This window comes from Mytilus edulis, chromosome 2 (assembly GCF_963676685.1).
Source record: "Mytilus edulis chromosome 2, xbMytEdul2.2, whole genome shotgun sequence".
Taxonomy (NCBI): Eukaryota; Metazoa; Mollusca; class Bivalvia; order Mytilida; family Mytilidae; genus Mytilus; species Mytilus edulis.
The window spans coordinates 27,879,111-27,896,701 of NC_092345.1; the positions used below are offsets into that span (position 1 = coordinate 27,879,111).

Genomic DNA, 17,591 nt, shown 5'->3' on the forward strand with positions numbered 1-17,591 from the left:
AAAAAGGTAGTGACTCCGATTTTATCCGAAAAAGGGAAAATAAACAAGAACTTATTGATTGACAAAAGAATTGTAAAATAAAGTTTGCATGTATCATTTCATCATAAAAGTCTTGTTTATCCAAATTATATCTTTTCCGCTAAAGACGTCACCTAAATAAGACGAGGAGTTGATATAATTTAAAAAAAATATATATAGTTACAAACAAAAACAAAAATGTCACAGTAACTGTGTAAATTTTTGTTTTTGAAATGTGAATAAAAGACTTACTTACCGTAGTCTGAAAAAATGTTCTGACTTTACATGTACACTGTAAAGAAACAAGAAACCAATAAATTTATTTTGTTAAAAATAAATACATAATAAAATATTTTACATATTCGCTCCTGCGATTATTCCAAAGTTTAAAATTTTATTTTCATTTCATCTAAAATTCTTTCTAAATTGTATCAGCAACATTTTATATTTTAAAGTATTTTAACATATGAATTATATGCAGTTATGAAGTTAATACTGAAGAGTATCCTATATTTCAAATTTAGAAATATAATTTTGTAATCTGTATCGTTATTTGTTTTTCACATAACTAAAATAATATTCTTAACTTCATATATCCAGTGTTCAAGTTATTTTATTGATTTATAAATAAAATAATCATACACAAAATGAAGCTTTATATATATTTCATTCACATGTGCTTGTTGTCTTTAAAACTGCAAGTATAACTTTATTATTTCAAAACATAAACCTTATTTTAATAATCCGAGACCATTTTTCGACATTAAGATAGTGCTTTTATACGGGAATATTTTGTTTTCTGAAAAAGTTTTCAAATAAAAAATAAAACGAAATGAATGAGAACATATTATTTTATTTTATTTCATATGCACAGTTGTTTACGTTTTTTGTTGTCGAACACTCTGTGTTGTTACAATTTTATACTGTGGGAAAAATCTCTTAAATAGTTACAAACGTTAATAGAATAAAGAACTATAAAATACAGGGAATAGAGATGATGTAGAAGACAAATTTACACGGCGACGAACGCCTCTATATACAGGAAAATTATAAACTAGTCTTGTACCAAGTTCAAATAAATATCATCGTTACAAGAAAAATAACAAAGTGATTGTGTCGGCTGTAAATTCGTAAAAAGATCCTCCATCCAAACAATGTTCATGTCAATCAAATGTAAAATGATATAAACTGCCGCTACGACCCAAGTGGTACTATCGCACAAAATAGCTCTATCATAATACAACTCTATTTATGCAAGCCTCCTTTTAAAATGTTGAAAAAATACGAAACTAATAAGTCATAATTGTTTGTTGGCGTATTTAGAGACGTTCAAAGAGCAATTTTCCACAGGGTACTATTAAATGACATTTGAACTTTATAACCTTCATATATCAATCCCCAGTGCGAAACAGTCCACAAGTTTTGCATATATGTGGTTACTAGAAAATTTCAGCAGACGGTAACTGCTGTGACCTCAGAGATTAAAAAAATGTATCAATTTACAATTGGTTTTGTTAATTGAAATAGCTGATACTAAGTAGTGTTCTGCTTTGAAACAATTTTTTCAGTAGGGATATTATTAAAAGAGCCTTTAAAAGTATTAAAATACAGAAAACAAAAAAATAAAGAAATGACAAAATGTCAGTGTTCCTTGCAATGCAGTTTCATTTCATTTTGATAACCGGAAATTTGAAACAAAAATTCAACGTATAGAGTATCAAAACCAATGACCATCCGAAGTTGCTAGCTTACAACAATATGAAGTTTTTATGTTAAGTATCTAATATTTAAATCATAAAACTTTGATTTCTGAATATACAAACATTTGAAAAATAAATAGTTCAGCAATTCATTTATTTTTTTTCATATCTTCAAAATACTTGACAAGCTTCGATTTCCTGTCTCTTAACAATTTTTTTGTCATCAGCAGTTGTGGTTATTTGATCACAAATAAACAGCAGGGTTCGGGTTCCTTCTGCGTTTTTGAATATGTGTTTTCCATTTTAGACAGGTAAAACTGTTGATATTGATGAATACGACATTAATTTGACCTGAACCCATCTCAAACTGCCGAACCTTTTCAAAATACGACAAAGATTTAAATAAAAGACCATCTTTCTCATTTTGTTTAATGTAAATTTCTCCACCCTTTTCAAATCATTTTAACTTGAGACAAACATTTTTTTAACGAAGATCATTGATATGTCACTCTCTAGTATAAAGAGGTTCGAAAAGTGTATATTATCTACAAGTCTGAAGATGACACGCGTATTTCTTTCAAATAACCACATTTCAGAAGATTTTTGAAAGCTATCATTGAATGTTTTGGAAATATAATGCAGATTTGAAGGAGATGGAATATTCAATTAAATTGTTTGGGGTATTTTCAACCGTGTTTGACATGTCAATGAAAAGATATGTAAAACTCCTGTCCTGAAAAGCTGAAGTGCAATCATAAAATTTCAATTTGGCCTTAAGTGGCCTGTCCTTTAAACAAACTCGCACCTAGTTACACTGCACCTGAAAATAAGGTAATCTGTTTTATTGCTTAAAGTGCAAAAACCTGCAGCATGGTAGTCTTTTAAATGCCATAAGATTAACCTAAATAATCCAAATCCTACTTTTCATTGCTGATGCGACTTATCTTTTTAATATCTACTTTTGGTAAATGTAATATCAACTGACTTTATATAGATCCCAAAAGGAAAACATATCGTTACGGAAGACGCCCATTTTGCCCATATTTCATTTTAACAGAAGAGTACATATATTAACAGAATGATGTATTACTAGAACTTAGAATGAAAACAGGAGATATGTCAAAGAGACAACGACCCGACCAAAGAGCAGAACACAACCGAAGGCCACTAATAGGTCTTTTGTTTTGTGCTCTTTGGCCTAATTTTTGTCTCTTTGACATTCCCAATTTCCATTCTCAATTTTATTCAACTGTGCGAGAAAATCATACACCCGAGGCAAGTTTAGGCTGACCAATGAATTATAATATACTATGTTCAACGAAATGGATGCCTAACTTAACTCCGAAAGATATAAATGTACCAAAATTTAAAAACACACAGTACTAACATAGGTTACTGTATATTATAACAAAAATGAGATTTAAAAAGGAACATTACCAGTACATATAAAAAAAATCTTAATAATTGAAATCATCCGAAATAGCAACTGATCTATAATACATGTTTCTTACATATATGTTTCCAGTTTTGACCAACGTAAAAGGGTTGAAAGCCTGATTAAAAACGGTTTGAAGGTACAAAAGATTTTGATACTCCGTACCAAACTGAAAAAGAACTCCAAAAATCATCAACCAAACCTGTACAATCAAGTTAGATCAGCAGATGGAGATTTGTTTTGTCCGGATACTATCCTCCTAATTTTGATATTTGATTCCCCAAATACTAATACGTAGCTTGACCCAATATATTTTATCCTTTATATAGAATTTCACAGATTAAAAATACAGCTTTCCATTACCTGCTTATCCTTCCGAGCACATGGCTTCACTCCCTGTATTTGGTGGGGCACGTGTAGATCATGCTTTAGTTTCCTATGCAATGTTGTTTGTATTTTCATGGTTTTTCTTTATACCTTGGTGTTTTCTATTTTCGTTCGACTTAAGGTTTTTTATTGCCACCGTTGTATCTTCTCGCATTTTTGTTGTCGTGTTTTTTAAGTTTATTTATTCATGGATTCCTCTGTAGGGAGGAGAGAATGGTATTTATCTATATCAATTTACATTTTCTGGAAGAAGCTCCTGCAATTTACCCTGAAGAGTGTCCTAAGTGTCTGACACATCCAAAAACCTAAGAAAAATTCAATCGGAAAGCAAAATACATACAGACTGTATTTACTGCAGGTTCTTAAAAAAATATTTCATTTAATTAGAAATTTTGAAGTTTATACGATAAAGGCATTTGCTATAGCCAGACTGAATCGATCGTGCTAGTGCAGAGAGGTACTGGAACCATATCCCGGTATTAATCTTAAATGATTCACATATTTATTATATAGGACAAAATTCTCATTATTAGCAAAAAGTTAAATCACACAAATACTGAACTCCGAGGAAAATTCAAAACGGAAAGTCCCTTATCAAATGGCAAAATCAAAAACTCAAACATATTAAACAAACGAATGGATAACAACTGTTATATTCCTAACTTGGTACAGTCATTGTCTTATGTCGACCTGGTTTTATAGCTAGCTAAATAATCGTAACAGTAGCATATCGCTGCCAAAAGTCACAAATCGACAGAGGGAAAACAAATCCGGGCAACAAGGAAACACATCAACCAAATCGCTTGTACGATACAATTTGAAAGACAAAGCTCTATACAAAGTGCACATGAAAAACAAACAACTTTTTAAGCAAAAACAACAATATGACATACAAAAATATGACATATTGTTGTGCAAACAACACAACCAACCAAATAGCTTAACAACAACACCACAACTCCAAATATTGTTTGTAGATATTCAATATGTACTCTATGGTACATGTATACATAAATATCGATACATTTCATATTTTTTAGATTGTTCTTTTTTGCAATGATAATCGTTTATGCAATTACATTTAACAAAACAGAGATTGATTCAAATATCATAACTAAAAACGTCAGAAAGCTTCAAACTTCTAAAGAATTTTTCTGAAAACTCATCAAAACATGTAATACATATAATTACAGTCAAGTGTATCGTTAATTAATTCCTTTTATTTGAATATAGTTGTCTAATTGACACTAACAATAGCATCTGTTGAATAATTAAACAACAATATTATAGAAGACATGCAATGTAAACACGTATGAGTATTCATTATACGAAACTACGACAGTAAAAAAACGCCTGATTGTTTTGATAAGAAAGTGCAAAGAGTTAAATACACATAATAAGATATGCATACCAAGTGACATATGTGACTTTATATGAATATGTTGTACCAAATCTTTAAGATGAGGAAACAAGAGACTATTGAATCCAAGGAATAAAAATAGCCCCAAAATACATAGGATCTTATTTTGACCAAACATATTCAATGTAGAGCTTTCTCGGTATATGAATTTCACATTTGAAAGTAAATTAACAAAAACATAAGGCCATGGAGACCTGAAAATGTTATTTTACGAGAAAAATATAACCCCGCCCCCAACCTTTTCCTTTTCCTAACTTCTTGTAACATCGGTTATTATTCATTAACAACGACTAAGTTAACCATACCAGTATACATCTATATTAACCGACAAAATTTCTAATAGTACGTTTCCATTTCATTTATAGGGGAGAAAAACAGCATACTATTGCATGGATGTTTACTAATCTTGAACTTAATCCACTAAAAGAATTTCAATGATGCGTATCATTTATTGAATTTGAGAATGGAAATAGTACATCCGATCTTACAATTTATGTCAAATAGAAATACCTTGAAAGCAATAGAAAATGGTTTCATCATTGGAAAAACCACTTTATTCTGACATGTACAATTATGAACTACTTGAATTATTTTAGTGGTTGATTAGAACAAGCTGATATTGATGTTAAAAATACCAAAGAGTTTGTTCTGCGCATGATAATGTACATATTCGCTGTAATGCAGTAAATATGTCATACTGAGCTATGATTTTACAATTTCTTAAAAGTACAATGTTTATACATTGGAGCTAAAATTATGTAAAGCTGTATTCTATATAATATGTCATATTGTAAAAAATCAACCACATAAAGTACTTTTGCGTTATTTGTTATCGATAACTTTTATCTTTGATCACCCAATCAGAATATTGGTATTATGTCTGTCTATATTGATAAGTTGTGTAACGGAACTACCAGTAACTTCTCTTTTAAAAGTCATTTTGTGTAGTTTTTGAAACATTCACTACAACCTTGTGGTACCTTACTTTGTGTAGCTTATTTTGTTGGGGCTATCTTAATTTTTTATAAAAGAACATTGTTTTGGAAGCATTGCTGCAACTAGTTGAATAAACCTCTTGGCCATGAGCGCAAAACGCACTTCTTAAAAACAAGTAAATTCAGAACGGTTTGTAGTCATACAGATCCATGTGATCAAAGAGTGGAACTTTGTCTTTCAATTTGATTGAATATTTCCTAGCTTAAGGTTAATACGATGCGATATCTGTGAATTTCATTAGATATAACCATTCATTCAATATCACTTTTTACCTTCAATTTGGCTGGTCTCAAATACCCTTTTTATAATTCATAAAAAATGCATTTCTAGCAAAATCTGATGGTCACTTGCTGTCATTTGATATAAAAAAGAATTAACACAAAGTATTCAATTATTCTATTAACAGATCATGAAATGAAACAAATGTTATTCACATTTTGTGAACAGTTTTTAGTTTTCTATTCAAAGTTGTGTTTTATTTCTGTTGTTTGTCTTTTGGTCGTTTTTATCTCGGTTTCCCTCGGTTTTAGTTTGTAACCCGGATTATTTTTCTCTCAATCTATTTATGGCTTTTGAACATTTGTATACTACTGTTGCATTTATTTATTTTACCATGGCATGGTCTGTTGCTCGTCAATTTTTAAGTTTGAATATCCATTTGGTATATTCAGCCAATCTTTTTAACTCTGAAGTTAAAACTTGAAACTCAAACCTTCGGCAGAAATTGTCCAATGAGATACACGTATTATCATTCCTCTTGGATACGTCATGCACAAATCTACAATTTGAACACAAAGGTGACGATTTCCAATAAAGTAAGCTTGTAAAATATTCATTGAATTAAAATCATTATTTTGTTTGTATATCATATGTAAATTATATGATGATAATTCTTGTTAATATTTATATCATTTATCTATCGTTACAAATTAAATTGCCAACTACTTTGTTCAAATGAAGACAATTTGCGATTTTTAAAAAGCATAATCGTTTACAAGACGTACACAAGCAATGGGAAAAATGTGTTTATGAATTATGTTCGCGAAGCTTATAGCTCTATAGTTTAATCGTGGGTTGCTTTTATACTTCATAAGTTGATTTCATAAATACAAAATAAAAGGCATAAAAAGTAACCAAATTTTTCGTCTTTCAGCCAATAAAGGATCAGCATTTGTACGAATTTAACACATTCTGTAAATATTAACTTATAGTGCAACTGCATATATTTAGTGTCTACAGCAACTTGTGGTGTCTTAACATGATGTTATGTAGGACTACCATTGCACAACCGCTATAAGAATAAAGGCGACAGTAGCTTACAGATGTTCAAATCGCGTCAAAGGATTAGAAGGAGTCAAACCAAGCTAATAATAAAAACAAAAAACTTAGGTTAATATATGAAATATAAAAAGTAAAATCACAAAAATACTGAACTCCGAGAAAAATTCAAAACCAAAAGTCCCTAATCAAATGGCAAAACCAAAAGCATGTATAACTGTCATATTCCTGACTTGGTACAGGAATTTTCTTATGTAGAAAATGTTGGATAAACCTGGTTGTATAGCTATCTAATTCTCTCACTTGTATGCCCCTGTCATAAAAGTATGAGGTTTAGCTAGCTATAAAGCCAGGTTTAAGCCGTCGTTTACTACATAATGAAATGCTTGTACTTTCCAGGAATACGACAGTTGTTTTCTACTCGTTTGACTTTTTGAGCTTTTGATTAAACCAGTATTCGACACCCTTGCTCTTTCATTATACACCAACAGGCAGAGTAGGTTCTATACATGGATGCAATGTCGTATTGCCTTATTTAAAAAACAAGCAACCTTATATGGTCATGATGTCTTGTAAAATATCATCAAATAAACATCGTATTTATATAATATCTGCTCCAATCAAACTAAAACCTAATATATCCGGCAAATGCAGTCTATCAAATAAAAAATTACGTCTGTGGCACTTACCAATAATCGTACTTTATTTATTGTATGCTCTTTATGACTATATGGAACTAAACGATATCATATGAGTTCAAAACGTTTTGAACTTGCAAAATTTAATTTGATTGTTCCGATATTATCTAGTTTTATTAATATAACTGGTTTGATGAGTTCAGTGATTATATATTCTATACATCATTTAGATATACAACAAACAAATTAAAACAATAGGACTTTTTGAGGCACGCTTCATCAAAAATAATTTATCAGCGTCATTTGTAAATAACCTTTACGATATGAAGCTTTGATTGTTGGGGTACTAAAATGTGCATCGAACAGCTTTTTTTTTTTTTTTTTTTTATCCCTGAGTCATTTTTGGAAAGTGTTATGTGTCAAAAAACATGTCCACACGTCCTCAATTGTCATGAAATCTTTGTCTCAGGAACAAAAGTATACAAAAAAGTACCGAACACCTAGTCAAATTGAAAAAAGAGAAGTCCATCAAAAATTAACAATCAACGGAACAAATGAAAAACAACTGCATTATTCCTGATTAGGTACAGACATTTTCCAAGGAAATTGTAGGTTACATTTTTATAAGTAGCTAGACCTCCCACTTGTATGACAGTTCTTTATAATTCAGAGACCCATACTGACATACATCATAACATGTGAAAACATACAACATAACTTGCTAACATATTAAAAAAAACATACAGCGTAAAACCAATATACAAATTAATACATCAAAGACGCCAATAAAATCGACGTATAGCGTAAAATTAAAAAAAAAGAAATTCAAGGAAAATCAAAACGGAAAATCTCTTATAAATTGCAAAATCAAAAGCTTAAAATATATTAAACGAAGAGAACATTTTTCTGGACTGGAACAATTATTTTATTATGTAAAAAAACGACGGATTAAACTTGGCTTTATAGCTAGCGAAACCTCTTACTTTTATGACAGTCGCATAGAATATCATGTATTTGACAATGAATTCACCAAAAACAAAGGCAATAGTAGTATACCGATGTTAAACATTTTTTGTCGTTGGTAAAACCTACTGTTTATTATATACATTTTCTCGATAAAGTAAAAATTAAGTAAATATGAATATTAAAGGGTGAACAAAATATAAACTACGCCATAAAACACTTTGTGTTCGATCCACATCTCAATATCCACCTGCATCAGTAGTTACCACCTAAATATTCGTTCAAAGTGACAATCATATCCGCGCTTGCGCTGATAAGTTTAAGTTTCTTTACAAAATATTGAGCAAATCTTTGACAAAATGAAACATTAATGCAGTAATCTAGTATATGTTCCGATTGTGCAGGATTTGTTTTTACCTGTACACATCAACAACTTACTTGATTGTCTGAAAAACTACTGAACAGAACTGAATTGCCTGCATGTGATTCGTCTGAACAGTACTAAATATATCGCAGTCAATTAATCTGAACATTGGCTGAAATACTGGACATGACTTAATAATCTGTGTTCAGTATTTTCGGAAGATGTTGAGGTCAAATTGTCCGTTTCAGACTAAAATTCGTTTACTATAGTTCAAGTAAGTTTTAGTCCTGTTTGCTCTTGAAGGTTTCAATATCGTTCTTAATAATTTATGTTTGATAGACTATTTACAGCTTATTAAAGTATGTTTGAAGGTTTCATATTTTTGTCAGTTCGGTATAGGATTTGAACCATTTGGGACCAAGTGACAAACCCAATTGAAAATATATGTTCCCTTCAATCATAGAACTTCGGTACACCAGCAATTAAAGGAGCCAGTTTACAGTATCTATGGATTGTGTCATTAAGCATTTTAAATCAATTTAAAGTTCCAAGTTTTATCATTTCAACTAATGTCAGTGTGTTGTTAACTTGTTTTATTTACTCAGTATACAACAAGACCGATTGAAGTTTTGAAATGTGGTCACCTCAACTTACTTGGTCATACGTTGCGGCGACAGTACAAAATGAACTCAGTGCATCAGAGCATGCCAACAGCCAATTCGAGTCGTAGTCTTGACCTTTCAATATTGGGCGAGTTTTTGTTTCGAACTCTTCCCCAAATAGTCAGTTCTTTGTATTGAAAGTCTATATGTCGTCCTTCATATTGCACGGTCAAAATTGACGATAATTCCTAATTAATTAAGTTCTTATTTTTTCCATCCTGAATTGTGGTATTTGAACAAAGATGGCAAGCAAACAGTAATGAATCATTGTTACTGAGTATTCCAATTTTTCCCAAACATTTTATGTGTAACTGAAAACTGAAACTTCGTTTCATTTAATTAATCTGACATTGTGTTTAACAAATATCAATCAGTCAAAAAGTACATCAAAATAGTCCTTTTTATAACGGTAATAAAAATACGTTAATCCATTCATATCATGGCATTGTTTATTGATATTTTTTTTCTTGCGTGTTCTGGGGTTCTGTTGTCTGGTATGAGATTATTTTGGATTGAAACGTGTTGTTGTTTTTAACAAATTTATTTTTTACTTTCTTTTGTTTTTCCATTGCACGAGATAACTTTAAAAGAGAGAGGGAATAGATATATGAAAACTAGTTAAACTGCGGTTTTTTTTATTATTATTTTTTTTATGTCAATCGATATACTAGTAGTACTTTCGAACAGCGGTATACTACTTTTGCCTTTATTTATATAAGTATAGTAAAAAGTACTTTTGTAAAATCTTTTAACGGCTTTTGTTAAACTTATTAACAACTTTATTTAAAATCTTTCTCTCCCTGTCGTGTTGGTCCTTTAATATAATGAATATACGATCGAAATGTCCAAATGAGGAAAATCAAATGTCCAGGTTTTTACAACGAAGATACAATGAGTAAGCGTTTGTTTCGTTAAAAAGAACATGAACCAGAAGGGTGAATGATATCTTGAATACGTATAACAAGTACATTGAACTCAGGGACATGTGCATCCAATATTGCATGTTTGAAGAGCACGATATTCTTAGTAGATCATATGTTTGATATATCTATTGATAAGGAATCCTTAAAGTTTAATTCTTTTAGTTCCAAATTTGATCATTCACTTTTATATACATCATTTCTCTGCCCAAATACTATAGACTTGTACTTAACATGTACATCTTTTCATAAAAAAAGTAATGAAAACGAAACACCCATGATAGCGTTTGATTTTATGGACTATTCTTTTTGAATTTGATAGAAATTCGGTATTTTGTGTACTTTTCAATGCAGTGGAAATTCCCTCATTGGTCATTAGGAATTAAAAAATAGCTATTATGAAAATTAAAACATAGATCACGTCCAATGTTTCAGTCGTAACACTCTCCTGTTCATTATCACTCTAGAATCTGGAACAATACATATCATTCCGAAGCTAGATTCACAACACTCTTCTATAGTGTTCACAAGCTATATGTGCAAAGCAACACCTAGCAGTTTCATAATACTACCTTCATAAGTACTGTCAAATAAATAGCTAGTTTAAAATATAATCAAATGATGCGTTCTTGTGTGCAAATTGATTTTGAAAGATATGTTGCACCTCTTTTTGTATCAATAACCATACCTAAACGAGCAGCTATTCCCTTTGGAATCTTCCACCCTTGATTTAGAAACATAATTTAATTAAATGTTTTAATTTTTGTATTCGGTTTTGATGTTATATTTGTTATTCTCAAAAGATTATGCTAAGTCCGTTTCTGTGTTTGTGTTACATTTTAATGTTGTGTCGTTGTTCTCCTCTTATATTTAATGCGTTTCCCTCAGTTTTAGTTTGTTATTCCGGTTTTGTTTTTTGTCCATGGATCAGCGGTATACTACTGTTGCCTTTATTTAAGAAACTTCTGAAATTTTGTTAACGTTTATTATTACAGTATTATGTTATCCTGATACATTATCAACTTGTCTTTTCTGCCAAATTATCGACAAGCATTTTAGAAGTTGTCGTTTAAACATTCATCTATAATTTTGTAGAATTTACTAGTCCTGTCTTAATTTGGACTATAATATATATGTCTGACTTTCAGGATTTAGAATAGTCATTACCAAAAATATTGCTTAGGGTGCCTGTTTGGCTATAAAGGATTGAAAAATACAAGCACAGGTCTGACATTTGTCATTTAAAATACAACTAAAACTATTCGGTTCTTATGTGTGCGCGCATTGAGCACCAAACAATCCAACGCGCGTGTGTCATCTACTATCCGTGAACACAGATATTTTTTGTGAATCATTCTTTATTTTTGTGTATTTCAGTAAGAGTAAATATCCATTTGAACGTAAAACTAGTAATAAATCTCTCAGACATTTTTACCAATATTTCTAATCATAAATTTAGTGTAGTCACGGTTTTCGGATACCAAAAAAGAAAGGTATGATGCCGACCAATAAACTGATCAAAACATTCAAGATGAATTCCCATATATGCTCAATAAATTCACAGTTTTAACAGCTTCTTTACTGTATAGAATTAAAATAATATAAAGGAAAACCTGTTTCTTTCATTACAGTCAATTGCGCGTAAAACGTTTTGCAATGAATAAACTTAATCGTTATAATTAACTTGCTACATCTTTGTTATACTTTATGTGTATCGAAGTATTAAAACATTATGAGGGAACACATGAATATTTAGCATTTCATTTTCTCTGTATTCGGTATATAATCAACGCAGTTTCATGATAGCTTGACAGGAGACGGTTGGTAGGCATATTTTTAAGGTACTATTGAATAGATTTAAAGTCCTTAAATTCACTCATAATTGCAATTGCTTGTCCATTATGCTTTCTACTTTCAGTTACAAGAAAACAAAGAATGCTATTATCTTTGATTAAAATATGGAATTTGTAGTGGCATTTTCAAGAATCAATGTTTACACTTTTCTTAGTTTTGCTTTACAAGTATGCAAGAGAGAAAAAACACCAATTAAATGTCAAAGAGATAATCAAAATGTAATATTCAGAAAGATTTGAAAATTAAAAAAGAGGAGTTGCAGTATAATATTAAGTGAGACAACTATACTCAATAAGCATTGTATAGTGTTCAATACTTGGTAAAACCTGTCACAGTACCGTATGCTTAACATAACATTCAAATGGTATGTAGAAGAAGAAAGGAGAATAGCGTTAAGTCAGGAACCTGTTGTTCAGTGTTTTCGTTTGTTAGTGTAGTTTTGTGACATTTGAAGAAATTCTCATTGGCATTCATACCACATCTTCTTATTTCTATATATAAAAAAGAAATTGTGGTATGGTTACCCATGAGTCATCTCTCCACAAGAGACCAAATTGACACGGAAATTTACAACTATAGGTCACCGTATACGGACTTCAACCATGTGCTCAAAAGCCCATATCGCATATAGTCAGCTATGAAATACCTCAAAATGACAAATGTAAAGCAATCCTAACGACGAAACCAACTGCCTAATTTGTGTACAAAATAATAAACGAAAAACAAATATGTAACACAGCAATAACGACAACCACCGAACTACAGGCTCCTGACTTGGGACAGGCACATATACTATATATATATATGTTGTAAAACAGCGTTTCAGAAAGCTTTATATTTTTATGCTTGAATTATACGGTACAATTCTGAGATGTCTGTGAATCTCAACAAAGGGCTTAAGAGAAATTGATCTTTCCAAACAATCAATACGGGGAAACGTAAAAATCTGGTAAGATCATTAATCATTCCCCTTCAAACTGACAAATATATAGAAAACCATATTTCCAATTGATTGTTTTTGACGGCTTTTCAAAAGAGCGAAAATTCCACAGAAATCACTGACATATCCCAAACTGAAAAGTCTCCAAACAGAAACAGTAGATCGATCTGATATGATCCAGATTAAATTTTATAGAGTTGAAGATTAATTCTCTCAGACTTGTATAACGCCCGAGTTAGACTTTGAGGAAGTCCAAGATTAATATTCCAAATTAGAATTCGTTAAATTTCTGAAAAAGTTAGATAAAGATTTTCCAGGAAAGTTAGACAAAGTATGTTGAATTAAGTAGATATAAGAATATTTTTTATCTTATAACTGCTTAATATAAATACAGAAACCAAGGAAAGAAAGAACCTGTTTTGTTTGTTTTGAAATTGACAATTTGATTAGTTGTAGATTTCACTTATCCTTGCTATTTGTTGTTACCTCAACATCTTAATATTCATTTTTATAGTAATTAAATCAGTAGTTGTTTCATTTCTTTATACGTACTTTATTTTTATTATTTTTTGCTTTTGCTTTCTTTTTATTTTTGCCCTCTTAAATGAAAAGCAATACACAGATGTCTTGCACCTATCACACTCTCAATTCTTTATAGAAATATACAAGATAGAAACTTGAAACTAACACCTTGTAAATTGAATGTGTCCGAAGCTCTTTTCTTAATTTACCTTCACCAATAACTCTAAAATTCAAATATTTTAGAGTCTATGATATAGGATGTATATATTCCAAAACTAGAGCTACATGACCAAAATGGTGCTATAGATAATGGCCAAATTTATCTTAGGTAAACTTTTCAATGTTAATATAAATTTGTTTATTAAAGTGTCACATATTGATTGCCATAAAACATATACAACAATTATAATATTTACACATAAAACAATCAATATCCAGCCATAAATACTGACTTCTGAGACACTAACAGTATAAAACTTTATACTAGTACAATTAATGATCAATAGTTAAAACAACTAAACATTACTCATTAAAATTGTTTCTTATACTTATAAAATTTTCCTATATCGTAGTTCTTATACTTGTAAGACTAATAACAAACCATGGGTGATTTGTTAATGTTTCAAAATATTAATAATGTTAATTGCAACGGCTTTAAAATAACTGTTATAGTTCATCGTAATGTCATGGCAAAAACGACGGTCTCTTTTGTCTTATTGCATAATACGTTCGATAATCGTCATTTATAAATTGTGTTTTGAATTTCCGAAATATGTGAAACAAAAACTTAGTTGATAAAGTCGATAAATTTTATGCAAATCCATATGGAAGTTGCAGTCAAGTTGGATCATTAAGAACCAAGCAGAAGAGGATCCACTGAATCAAACATATGTAGCCAGAAAATATACTAAATAGTTTACTACGGCTTGTATTGATTACTGGTGAATTCCAAGTTCAGCGTATACAGCTTAATTCATATCAGTTTTATTAACATAAAGTTCAGCTTATACCGCTAAATTTACATCTGTTTCTTTTAACATTAGGTTCAGATTTTACAGCTAAATTTACAGCAGTATTCTTAACATTAAGTTCACCTTATACATTTAAATTTGAAGTAGTTTTGCTAATATTAAGTTCAGCTTATACAGCTAAATTTCACATCAGTTTTATTGCAAATATGTTCAGCTTATACAGCTAAATTTTACATCAGTTTTATTATCAGTAAGTTCAGCTAATACAGCTAAATTAACAGCAGTTTTATAAACATAAAGTTCAGCTAATACAGCTAAATTAACAGTAGTTTTATAAACATTAAGTTCAGCTAATACAGCTAAATTAACAGCAGTTTTATAAATATTAAGTTCAGCTAATACAGCTAAATTAACAGCAGTTTAATAAACATTAAGTTCAGCTAATACAGCTAAATTTACATCAGTTTTATAAAAAATTAAGTTAAGCTTATACAGCTAAATTAACAGCAGTTTTATTATCAATAAGTTCACCTTAAACAGCTAAATTTACAGCGGTTTTATTAGCACCAAGCGGTTCAGCTTGAAATAACTGAATTTGCAGCATTTTTATTAACACTAAGTTCAGCTTGAACCAGCTTTATTAACACCACTGTACAAATAAAGAGATGTGGTAGGATATAATTGCAAATGAAACAACTATCCACCAAAGTCCAAATGATGAAAATGTAAGCAACCATATAAGGGCAAACGTACGAGCTTTAACAATGAGAAACAGCTGTAGAGTTTGACAAAATGTTAAATCACAAGCTTCTGACTTGTGACAGGCCCATAGAGAATGTGACAGTGTTAAACATGTTCTTAGTTAATTTTACTTGCATCTTCACTGCCAACATTATTCAAGACTATATATAGAAATGGTATTTTTTAAAACACAAACAGACAAATCTTCAAAATTAGGAGAATTGGTTTTAGATAAAAAATAGATGTAAATGAAGATTTGCATTCAATATTTACGTTTTATACAAAAAAAATATCTTTAAAGCTTTCTAACATAATAATTTAAGATGGTGCAAACACTTGAAGGCTTGAATATAATGCGGGCAAAATACAATTATTTAAATAATGCCATAATATTTATATTTTTAAATAAACTCAAATGATTATATTATAAGCTCCGATTCTAAGCAGTGTCCTTCTCCGCTTTCCGACCGATCTACACTTGAATAATAAACGAAATCCAATTGAAAATTTAACTTTGTCAAAATTGACCAAGATTTACTTTGGGAGTGAATTTTCATCTAAAATGGACAATAGGTTGCAAAATCAACAGTTAACCTTCAAATTGTTGTTCTTTAGTTTTTCCCTTTTATGTCAAAACTTCAGAGTTCAATCCTTTTGCTAATCTGCACATTTGAAAATGAGTATTATTCAAGGAATGCGATTAAAGTAGTAAGTTTTTTTTTTATTTTCAATATCAGTAGTTGTTGTATAGTAATTCGATTTCTTAATGTTTGATCAAAAAGTTAAAAATAAATCTAATAGAGGACTTGTACACCTGTGATTTCAACAACAGACTAACACATTTTCGTACTGTGTTAAAAAAAAAGTGAATCAACTTGTAAGATCATTTGAAAAAGACATTGATAAAAATTCATTATTGCAAATACATAATATTATTTTAATATGTGAGTTTTAGCTATTTACATTTACACAAAATTTGTCATAAATTTATTTTAACGTTTAAATTTTCTTAGGAAAATGACATTTCATTGTTAAATTTAAGCTATAATAAATTGCATGATTAGATATTATATAAAATATATTACCAGAAATATAGATATCCTTTTGGTTTACCAATAAATGAAGCATGACTATATTAAACGTTACAAAAGCCATTTCATTTAAGATAGTTTTGAGTCATTTGCAAATTGTTTGCATCTAATTCGATTTTCATGCAAAAGAAAATTTAATGTATTTGGTAGCTTTATAAGATGCTTTGGCAGTGAATCAGACCTGTACGTATTTTTATTCAGACAAAATTCCATATATGAACCATTTGTTAAAGTTTATGTTTTGAAGACAACACTTTTGAATTTAAAAAAAATGACGACCAAAGAAAATCCTTTTAAATTATATAATTTATAAAACAAAACAGCGGAATCATATAATATACATTTATTTACTGCTATTATTTATTTATTTTTTCAAATATCAGTTTGTTGATATTTTTTTTCTTACTGCTAGTATATATTTATATGACCTTTGTTTAAGAATATATCTTTTTATTTTTTCTTCAAAAATTAATAATTCACGTTAAAAATATAAATATTACCTGAGGTTATACGTCAACGTGTTGAAAAAGGCCTAAAGATTATGTTGTACTTTTACAAATAAATTGAAAGCCCCCTCCAGCTGTTTCATTTTTTTTAATAATTTTATTTCGTGTTTTCTACAATCAATAAGCTTACTGCTTTTAAGGTGAACTTGCCCTTTTTACAAAAGAAATAATAGAATACATTATTT

General features: G+C 29.9%; 1 protein-coding gene across 1 annotated transcript in view; it reads right to left on the reverse strand.

Annotated features, from left to right (window-relative positions):
* Positions 1-17,591, reverse strand: part of LOC139511895 (homeobox protein Hox-D3-like) — a 45,831-nt gene that overhangs the window by 27,859 nt on the left and 381 nt on the right. The window contains exon 2 of the mRNA XM_071299041.1: positions 275-310. The gene's annotated coding sequence lies outside the window, so the exon portion shown is untranslated. The remainder of the gene's footprint in view (positions 1-274; positions 311-17,591) is intronic.